The sequence below is a fragment of the Arachis duranensis genome, chromosome 3 (assembly GCF_000817695.3).
Source record: "Arachis duranensis cultivar V14167 chromosome 3, aradu.V14167.gnm2.J7QH, whole genome shotgun sequence".
Lineage (NCBI taxonomy): Eukaryota > Viridiplantae > Streptophyta > Magnoliopsida > Fabales > Fabaceae > Arachis > Arachis duranensis.
This window is the reverse complement of record NC_029774.3, coordinates 76142094-76152754: the sequence shown is the minus strand read 5'-3', so window position 1 is coordinate 76152754 and position 10661 is coordinate 76142094. Positions and strand designations below refer to the sequence as shown.

The window sequence follows — 10661 nt, the reverse complement described above, 5'->3', positions numbered from 1 at the left end:
AGTTCTTGGGATATAACCTCATGAACTTCTACTTCCTCTCTAATCATGATGCTCTGAATCATGATAGCCCGGTCTATAGTAACTTCGAACCGGTTGCTAGTGGGAATGATTGAGCGTTGGATAAACTCCAACCATCCCCTAGCCACGGGCTTGAGGTCATGCCTTCTCAGTTGAACCGGCTTCTCTCTTGAGTCTCTCTTCCATTGAGTGCCCTCTTCACAAATGTCTATGAGGACTTGGTCCAACCTTTGATCAAAGTTGACCCTTCTAGTGTAGCGGTGTTCATCTCCTTGCATCAGGGGCAAGTTGAATGCCAACGTTACATTTTTTGGACTAAAATCTAAGCATTTTCCCTAACCATTGTAAGCCAATTCTTTGGGTCTGGGTTCACACTTTGATCATGGTTCTTGGTGATCCATGCATTGGCATATAACTCTTGAACCATTAAGATTTCAACTTGTTGAATGGGGTTGGTAAGAACTTTCCAACCTCTTCTTCGGATCTCATGTTGGATCTCCGGATATTCACTCTTTTTGAGTTTGAAAGGGACCTCGGGGATCACCTTCTTCATGGCCACAACTTCAAAGAAGTAGTCTTGATGCACCCTTGAGATGAATCTCTCCATCTCCCATGACTCAGAGGTGGAAGCTTTTGCCTTCCCTTTCCTCTTTCTAGAGGTTTCTCTGGCCTTAGGTGCCATAAATGGTTATGGAAAAAACAAAAAGCAACGCTTTTACCAAACCAAACTTAGAAGATTTGCTCGTCCTCGAGCAAAAGAAGAAAGAAAAGAGTAGAAGAAGAAGAAAATGAAGGAGATGGAGGGGGCTTTTGTGGTTCGGCTGAGGGGGAGAAGTAGTGTTTAGGTTGTGTGAAAATGAAGGAGTGAAGAAGGGTTTATATAGGGGTAGAGAGAGGGGTAAGGTTCGGCCATTATGGGTGGGTTTGGAAGGGAAAGTGGTTTGATTTTGGATGGTGAAGTAGGTGGGGTTTTATGAAGGATGGATGTGAGTGGTGAAGAAAATGGTAGGATTTGATAGGGGAGGGACTTTTGGGGAAGAGTTATTGAGGTGATTGGTGAATGGGTGAAGAAGGGAGAGAGTGGTGGGGTAGGTAGGGATCCTGTGAGGTCCACAGATCCTGAAGTGTCAAGGATAGCTCATCCCTGCACCAAGTGGCATGCAAAACACCCCCTTTCTGCCAATCCTGGCGTTAAACGCCGGGCTGCTGCCCTTTTCTGGTGTTTAACGCCAGCTGTTTGCCCATTCCTGGCGTTAAACGCCAGTCTGGTTCCCCTTTCTGGCGTTAAACGCCCATTTGCTACCCTTACTGGCGTTTAAACGCCATCAAGCTTTTCCTCTAGGGTGTGCTATTTTTCTTTCTATTTTTCATTCTGTTTTTGCTTTTTCAATTGTTTTTGTGACTTCACATGATCATCAACCTACAGAAAACATACAATAACAATAGATAAATATAACTTTGTGTTATCTCCCAACAAGCGCTTCTTTAATGTCAGTAGCTTGACAGTGGGCTCTCATGGAGCCTCACAGATATTCATAGCAATGTTGGAACCTCCCAACACCAAACTTAGAGTTTGAATGGGGGGTTCAACACCAAACTTAGAATTTGGTTGTGGCCTCCCAACACCAAACTTAGAGTTTAACTGTGGGGGCTCTGTTTGACTCTGTTTTGAGAGAAGCTCTTCATGCTTCCTCTCCATGGTTACAGAGGGATATCCTTGAGCCTTAAACGCAAAGGATTCTTCATTCACTTGAATGATCAATTATCCTCTGTCAACATCAATCACAGCCTTTGCTGTGGCTAGGAAGGGTCTGCCAAGGATGATGGATTCATCCATGCACTTCCCAGTCTCTAGGACTATGAAATCAGCAGGGATGTAATGGTCTTCAATCTTGACCAGAACATCCTCTACAAGTCCATAAGCTTATTTTCGTGAATCGTCTGCCATCTCTAGTAAGATTCTTGCAGCTTGTACCTCAAAGATCCCTAACTTCTCCATTACAGAGAGAGGCATGAGATTTATGCTTGACCCTAGGTCACACAGAGCCTTCTCGAAGGTCATGGTGCCTATGGTACAAGGTATTGAGAACTTCGCAGGATCCTGTCTCTTTTGAGGTAATCTTTGCCTAGTCAAGTTATCCAGTTCTTTAGTGAGCAAAGGGGGTTCATCCTCCCAAGTCTCATTACCAAATAACTTGTCATTTAGCTTTATGATTGCTCCAAGGTACTTAGCAACTTGCTCTTCAGTGACATTTCGTCCTCTTCAGAGGAAGAATACTCATCAGAGCTCATGAATGGCAGAAGTAATTCCAATGGAATCTCTATGGTCTCCGTGTGAGCCTCAGATTCCCATGGTTCCTCATTAGTGAACTCATTGGAGGCCAGTGGACGTCCATTGAGGTCTTCCTCAGTGGCGATCACTGCCTCTTTCTCCTCTCTAAATTCGGCCATGTTGATGGCCTTACACTCTCCTTTTGGATTCTCTTCTGTATTGCTTGGAAGAGTACTAGGAGGGAGTTCAGTAACTTTCTTACTCAGCTGACCCACTTGTGCCTCCAAATTTCTAATGGAGGACCTTGTTTCAGTCATGAAACTTTGATTGGTTTTGATTAGATCAGAGACCATGGTTGCTAAGTCAGAGTGGCTCTTCTTAGAATTCTTTTTCTGTTGCTGAGAAGATGATGGAAAAGGCTTGCCATTGCTAAACCTGTTTCTTCCACCATTATTGTTGTTGAAACCTTGTTGAGGTCTCTGTTGATCCTTCCATGAGAGATTTGGATGATTCCTCCATGAAGGATTATAGGTGTTTCCATAGGGTTCTCCCATGTAATTCACCTCTTCCATTGATGGGTTCTCAGGATCATAAACTTCTTCTTCAGATGAAGCATCCTTAGTACTGCCTGGTGTAGATTGCATTCCAGACAGACTTTGAGAAATCATGTTTGTAACATCCCTCATTTTTGAAAAATCTAAATATAAATAAATTGTGATTTTACCTTATTGAGTTTAAACTTTATAATTTTAGAAATTATTTTATTAGAGATAATTAAATAGATTCAGAGATAATTCCGTTTTAAATCAAATAAGATTCTTAAGTAATTTTCTATAATGGAATATTTTGTATAATTTTAGTAATTGAAAAATAAAAAAGAATTGTATGATTTAATTTAAGTAATTTCTATTATGTGTAAGTTTTTATAATTGGTTATTTTATATAATTTCAAATTAGAATTCAGTAATGAAAGTGTTATATAATTAAATTTAAGAAATTTTTATTATGAATGAATTATGGTTTATTCTATTAGTTTGAGCTTTTATAGATTAATTTATTAAAAATGATTAAATAGATTTTTATAAATACTTAAAGTTTAAGTAATTTTATTATAATTAGATATTTTGTAAATAGAAATTAAAGTTTCGGTGATAGAAAAATAATAAAAGGTTATATCACTTAATTTGAATAATTGGTATTGAGTTTAAACTATATTTTATAAATATGATTAATATACTTATTTTATAAGTTACACTATAAATAATTAATTGAACTTAGAAATATGTTGATAAATAATGTTCTTATATATTTTTAAGAGAGTATATTTGATTTTAAAATTACTCTACTCTTCAATTTTATCAAAATATCTATTCATATCTATCCATATTCTTTTATAAAATCCTAATTTCTAACCCTAATTTCCCAAATTGAGAAACCCTAACCCTAATGTTTCCCTTTCCTCAGCCACTGAACGCAGCCTCTACCCCCTTTCCTTCCTAAACACCACACACACACAAAAGAAGAAAGAAACGCAGAGAGAGAGAGAGAGCACGAAGAGCAGAGAAAAGAGAGCCCGCCGCCGCCGTGACCGTCGCACTGCCACCGTTCAACTCCGCTCGCGCTGCCGCGCGTTCTGTCATCATCAGAGTCATCGTCGTCGTTTGTGGAGCCGCGAGGAGCTCGCCGTCGAGCTGCTTTGGAGCGCCGTCCCGTCCATAGAGCCGAGCCCGAGCCCGCTTCGTCACCGCCGTCGGGGTTTTCATCGTCGCTGGTGCGGTCGGAGCCGCCGTCGTTGGAGAGAGAGCAAGCGCGAATCTGAGAAAGGGAGAGAGAGATACGACGCAACAGAGGAGGAAAGGAGAAGTCTTCTGTCATCAACGCCACGCCTCTTCACCACCGCCGCCGCCGGAATTTCTGGTTGCCGCCATGATTAATGGTGAGTTAGTTAAACCCTAGCCATGAGAACCACCATCTTTGAACCTTTACTGCTCTGTAAATACCCAGTATCTACTCCTGATGCTCTTGACTATGTTATGTTTGTTGGAGCTTGTCTCCATGGAGCCACTGGCGGGGTGTTGCTGCTGCTGGAACCACCGCGGGGTGCTGCTAGGAATCGCTGCTGCCCTGCTTCCGCTATACTTAGGTTCAACATCCATTGGCCTGGGTTAGCCTTTTCCCCTTATTTCTGCTCCAATTGCACGCTCTATTCTGCCGATTTCTTATTAAACTGCTTGTTCTTGTTTTAATTCAAATTTGGCTTGTGCTCTGTTTTAAATTTCCAGAGCCGTTTCTGCTTCCGATTCTATTGAATTTGAAATCTTCGCTTCGTTGCAACCATGATCACTGTTGTGGGAGCTAACGCCGTTGCTATCTTGATTGAGACTGTTGCATAGCTAGTATTGGTCCAGCCAGCTGCCTCGCTATAATCCAGCCTCCGGGTTCTTTTAATCGCGACATCGAGGTAGGGGGTTTAAAACGATTTCAATCTAAGAATGCTTACAAGGTTTATTGAATAACTGCAAATAGATTTAATATCTGTGAGTAATTGATTGACTATGTGAATATTGAATTGTGGCTGAAATTTTGGTTGAAATGGTTGAGGTTGTGACTTGGAATTGTTGATTAGTGATATTTGATTGATTGTGTGGATTGGGAATTGTTTGATGACTGATTGTTGAGAATTCCTGAATTTTAATGGGTTATGTTGGATTTGTTACCATTGAATTATTATCTGGTATATTGTATTGTTAATGAACTTGGTTGGTGGTTGAGTTGGGATTGGTTTTGAGGGGTTTTGAAGGGTTGGATTTTGAATACTAAATAGATTGCTGAAAATCTGATTTTCGAAATTTAAAAAGTGACTTTGGAAGTGAATCAGTTATTCAACGATAATCGAAATGGTATAAGAGTAAAGGCTGAGTAAAGTATGATAAAAGTTGCTGTTGAGACTCAATTTTGAGAAGTTTGAATTAATTATAGAACTAGTTATGACTTTTCAAAGTTAAAATGTAAAACTTGATGTTCTGCATTATTTTTAAAGGAAGCCGGAAACTTTGAAAAACTATAACTATTTCTGCGATTATCGGAATTGCGTGGGACCAAGTCCGGATTGAGCTTGGGAATATAGGGAACTAGACTGCTGAATTTGAGACTTTTTCACTAAGTTTATGGTTTATGATGAATTTTTGAATTATGGATGTCAAATCTGGTTTTTACTGAAGAACATTTAACACAGCAGCAACTTGATTCCTTTAATAGAAATTCTGCACTTTGAATTTTGAAATGGAACCAATTTTAAATGAAACTTTGGTCCTAATACTTTAATTTCATAAAAATTTAGAATTGTTAGAGTTGTGGTTTTAAAGTTTTGGATTTTCAAAGAAAGATGTTTTATGCAGTAAAAGTCAGGCTTTGTTTTCGAAGTCAGTAACTTTGAGGTTTTATAATTTTTAAATCTGGAATGGTATTGAGATGCAACCAATTGGATGTGAAAATTAAGTATGTTTAGCATATGTGACTTAAATTTCAGGGCTATCCATGTTTTAATGAGTAAGTTATGGGACTTGGAAGAAGATAAGTTCATTAACTTTTAAAGCAGAATTCTGCAGAAAATTAGTCAGCTTCTAGGTTATATAACTTCTTCATGAAAAATGATATTGACCTGAAACCAATTGGAAAAGACACTTAAATGAGTGTAGTTGAACTGTATTAATTTTTAAAGTCATTGGATTTAACTTGGATTTTATATTGAATTTTGAATATTACATGCTGCTGCTGTTTTTCTGGTTTTACGCACTGCAGAGCAGTCTCGGTTTTTCCTTTATTCCTAAGGCTAGAGAAACCAGAAAATTACGATCTTTGGTTTGTTAGAAAGTTTATTTCAAGATGGACGCCTGGACATAAAGTTTGCGCAATTCCGAGTTCATTTGCTATATTAAAAACAGAAAAGAAGATAGGGTGTTGAGAATGCTTGAGTGAGAGTTATGAGTTCATAAAATTAAAGATGAACCTTAGCGTTATATGGCTGACTCAATGTTGGAATTTGCTTGTTTTGAATTCAATTGATATTGGAAAGGTTGAAAAGAGTTTGGTAAATTGTTTGGTTGGGACCCGTACGGGTGGCTAAGTCCTATTTTTTAAAAGGAGATTATGTCCGAATTTTTATAAAAGTATAAGGACTTAATCAAAATCAATATTTAAGGTTTATTTAATGATAATAACTTCAATGAGTCTTTTAAGAAAAGATTATTTGGCATATGAGATTGTTGGCAAGGGCGTGGGTCTTGTCCCGCTTGCGTATTGCAATTATGAAAGAACAAGGAAAGAGTAAAGTACTTATTGTATGATTATCTGTTGCTTGAAGCAACCTAAGAGATGTCTGTTTGTTGCTTGAGGCAACCAAGAGCTATTATATATATATTTGTTGCTTAATGCAACCCAAGAGATATTATTTATTTATTTGTTGCTTAATGCAACCCAAGAGATGTCTGTTTGTTGCTTGAGGCAACCCAAGAGCTATTATATATATTTGTTGCTTAATGCAACCCAAGAGATATTATTTATTTATTTGTTGCTTAATGCAACCCAAGAGATATTTATCTGTTGCCCTGAGGCAACCCAAGAGTAATTCTCCGTTCCCAAGAGTATATTTCCTGCGAGTAGAAAGCAGAGGCTGTCTCAATAGAGCTGCTAATAATTATATGCGCATTTATTTGAACGGAGAATCGTATCTGGGAAATCGTGAACTCGTGACCGGATAAATGTCGGGAATGCAGGTGCTAACCGACACATGAGCTCATGGCCTGCACTAGGACTAGACATTCATCATATGCATCTATGTGACATTGTTTGGGTGTGTATATTGTAATTGGTTTGCCTAAGTGAATAACTCTGTTTAACTGCTAATTGTTATACTTGATGTAATTGCTCTTGATTGTGTTTGAACCTCATTACTTGTGGTTGTAACTGATTGACTGGATTGTGGTGAATTGGATGTTGATTGAATTGCTTAGGCCTGAGGCCGTGATTGGTACGTTTGAGGTCTAGTCCTATATAAAAATCAAACTGGTTCAGCATAGACTTAATGAACCTATGCTTGGAACAGGTTGGTCATTCATACAGTCTAGGAAACTTTTAAGAGTGTTATAAAGAAAATATGGGTCTGGCATTTTGAATAATTAACTAATACTTTTAAAGAAGGTTAATTTTCTTTTAGATGTATCCGAATGAAATTAACTATCTGCGCTTTATTCTTTACTTTCACGGCATTCTCTACCTCTACTGAGAACATGTGGTTTGGTTCTCACCCCCAAATTTTCCACCCTTTCAGTGACACAGGTTTGAAGACGCAATTTGAAGCTGCGAGCCATTAGTAGGTTTTCTTTATGGTTTTAATTGCTTTCATAGAGTCCCCTCGCTCTTTTCCTTTGAAGTTTTATTTTATCAGAGGGGTAGGTATTGTATTTGGGTTTATATGACTTCCTATGTATAAGAATTACTATTAATAATACTTATATGATTGTCTTATTATTTGCAATGCTTATCTTTGATACATGTCTTGAATGAATAAAAACAAAATTTTCTGGAATTTTTTTAAAACTAAAACGCGAACTCGATATAAAAGCTCAGTAATTAAGTAGTTAATATTAGAAAAGGTCACGTAACGTTCTTTCTAGTAGAAATACCCTGACTTAAGCAAGGTATTTTGCTGGAAGGGATGTTACAATGTTGACTTGCTGAGTCAATATTTTGTTCTGAGCCAATATGGCATTCAGAGTGTCAATCTCAAGAACTCCTTTCTTCTGATTCGTCCCATTGTTCACAGGATTCCTTTCAGAAGTGTACATGATTTGGTTATTTGCAACCATTTCAATGAGTTCTTGAGCTTCTGCGGGCGTCTTCTTCAGATGAAGAGATCTTCCAGCAGAGCTATCCAATGACATCTTGGACAGTTCAGACAGACCATCATAGAAGATACCTATGATGCTCTATTCAGAAAGCATGTCAGAAGGACACTTTTTGATCAATTGTTTGTATCTTTCCCAAGCTTCATAGAGGGATTCACCTTCCTTTGTCTGAATGTTTGGACTTCCATTCTAAGCTTACTCAATTTTTGAGGTGGAAAGAACTTTGCCAAGAAGGCATTGACTAGCTTTTCCCAAGAGTTCAGGCTTTCTTTAGGTTGTGAGTCCAACCATATCCTAGCTCTGTCTCTTACAGCAAAAGGGAATAGCATAAGTCTGTAGACCTCAGGGTAAATGATGAGTGGATAATTTATACACTTTTTTGGCTTTATTTTTAGTATATTTTTAGTATGATTTAGTTAGTTTTTATTATGTTTTTATTATTTTTTAATTAAAAATCATATTTCTGAACTTTACTATGAGTTTGTATGTTTTTATGTGATTTCAGGTATTTTCTGGCTGAAATTGAGGGACCTGAGCAAAAATCTGATTCAGAGGCTGAAAAAGGACTGCAGATGCTGTTGGATTCTGACCTCCTTGCACTCGAAGTGCATTTTCTGGAGCTACAGAAGCCCAATTGGCGAGCTCTTAATTTCGTTGGAAAGTAGACATTCTGGGCTTTCCAACAATATATAATAGTCCATACTTTGCCCACAGAATTCTCGGCGTTTAACGCCGGAACTGGCACAAAAGTTGGAGTTAAACGCCCAAACTGGCACAAAAGCTGGCGTTTAACTCCAGGAAAAGTCTCTACACATGAAAGCTTCAATGCTCAGCCCAAGCACACACCAAGTGGACCCCGGAAATGGATTTTTACGTCATTTACTCATTCTTGTAAACCCTAGGTCACTAGTTCACTATAAATAGGACTTTTTGCTATTGTATCTGGACCGGATGACACTTGATACGTTTCATATTGTACCTTCTACGGCATGAGTCTCTAAACCCCATGGTTGGGGGCGAGGAGCTCTGTTGTGTCTTGATGGATTAATGCAATTACTACTGTTTTTCATTCAATCACGCTTGCTTCTATTCTAAGATATCACTTGTTCCTCAACTTGATGAATGTGATGATCCGTGACACTCATCATCATTCTCACCTATGAACGTGTGCCTGACAACCACCTTCGTTCTACTTTAGATTGAGTGAATATCTATTGGATTCCTTAATCAGAATCTTCGTGGTATTAGCTAGAATTGATGGTGGCATTCAAGAGAATCCGGAAGGTCTAAACCTTGTATGTGGTATTCTGAGTAGGATTCAAAGATTGAATGACTGTGACGAGCTTCAAACTCCTGAGGGCTGGGCGTTAGTGACAGACGCAAAAGAATCATTGGATTCTATTCCAACCTGTTCATACCCTGGGTCGAGCTGTCCGACCCGGGATGTTCTACAGGCAAAGCGACCGACCTCTTCAGGTCAGGACAACCCGACCTCTCCTCAAAGAGCTCGGCCAAACTACCAGGAAAGCCCAATAAAGGGCCCAAAAAGAGGAACATGACCCGAATCCAAGGGTAGCCCTAGCCTACAGAGATAAAGGCGGTTCCCTTAAAGTTGCAAAAGTGTGATTGTGATTTCGTGCACCAAGTTTTTGGCGCCGTTGCCGGGGATTGTTCGAGTTTGGACAACTGACGGTTTATCTTGTTGCTTAGATTAGGAATATTTTATTTTTTGTTGGTTTAGAGACTTTTATTTGAGTTTAGTTTCAAATTTTAAGTTTGGTGTCTTTTGTGCTTTTATTCACTTAAAAATTTTTCAAAAATTTGTTCTTGGTGTTCATCTTGATCTTCAAAGTGTTCTTGGTGTTCATCTTGACATTCAAAGTTTTCTTGTTTGTTCTCTTTGTTTTGATCTAAAATTTCTAAGTTTAGTGTCAATTTGTTGTTTTTCTCTTCCCTCATTAAATTTTAAAAAAATGAAAAAATATCTTTCCCTTATTTTACTCATAATTTTTGAAATTTTGCATTAATTTAGTCAAAGATTTTCAAAATCATATCTTTTTTTTAGTCAAGTCAAAATTCTAATTTCAAAAATTGATCTTTTCAAATCTTTTTCAAAAATCAAATCTTTTTAATTTCTTCAATCATATCTTTTCAGTCATTTTTTTTATTTGCAATCATATCTTCTCAATTATATCTTTTTCAAAATAATTTTCAATCATATCTTTTTAATTGCTAATTCCAAAATCTTTTTAATTAACTAATTAATTTAGCTTTCAATTTGCTTTGATTTTATTCTCTTTTGGTTTTTGAATTTTTATTTATTTTATTTTATTCGGTTACACTTAATTAAAAAAAATATTTTTACTTTACTTGCGATCCATATCATCTCCCTTTCTCTATCATGGACCTAAGTGGAGTTGAGCAGTCCAGAAGGACTCTGGGGTCATATGCTAACCCCATTACAG

General features: G+C 37.7%; 1 long non-coding RNA gene across 2 annotated transcripts; it reads left to right on the top strand.

Annotated features, from left to right (window-relative positions):
- The first annotated feature begins 3719 nt into the window (after window positions 1-3719).
- LOC127745499 (uncharacterized) lies at window positions 3720-7826 on the top strand. 2 transcript variants are annotated; one of them, XR_008006686.1, is made up of 4 exons: window positions 3720-4226; window positions 4337-4454; window positions 4573-4751; window positions 7620-7826. It is a non-coding gene; the product is annotated as an uncharacterized LOC127745499 (long non-coding RNA). The 2 variants fall into 2 exon arrangements; XR_008006685.1 differs by having other exon boundaries at window positions 3724-4454.
- Window positions 7827-10661: the final 2835 nt, after the last annotated feature.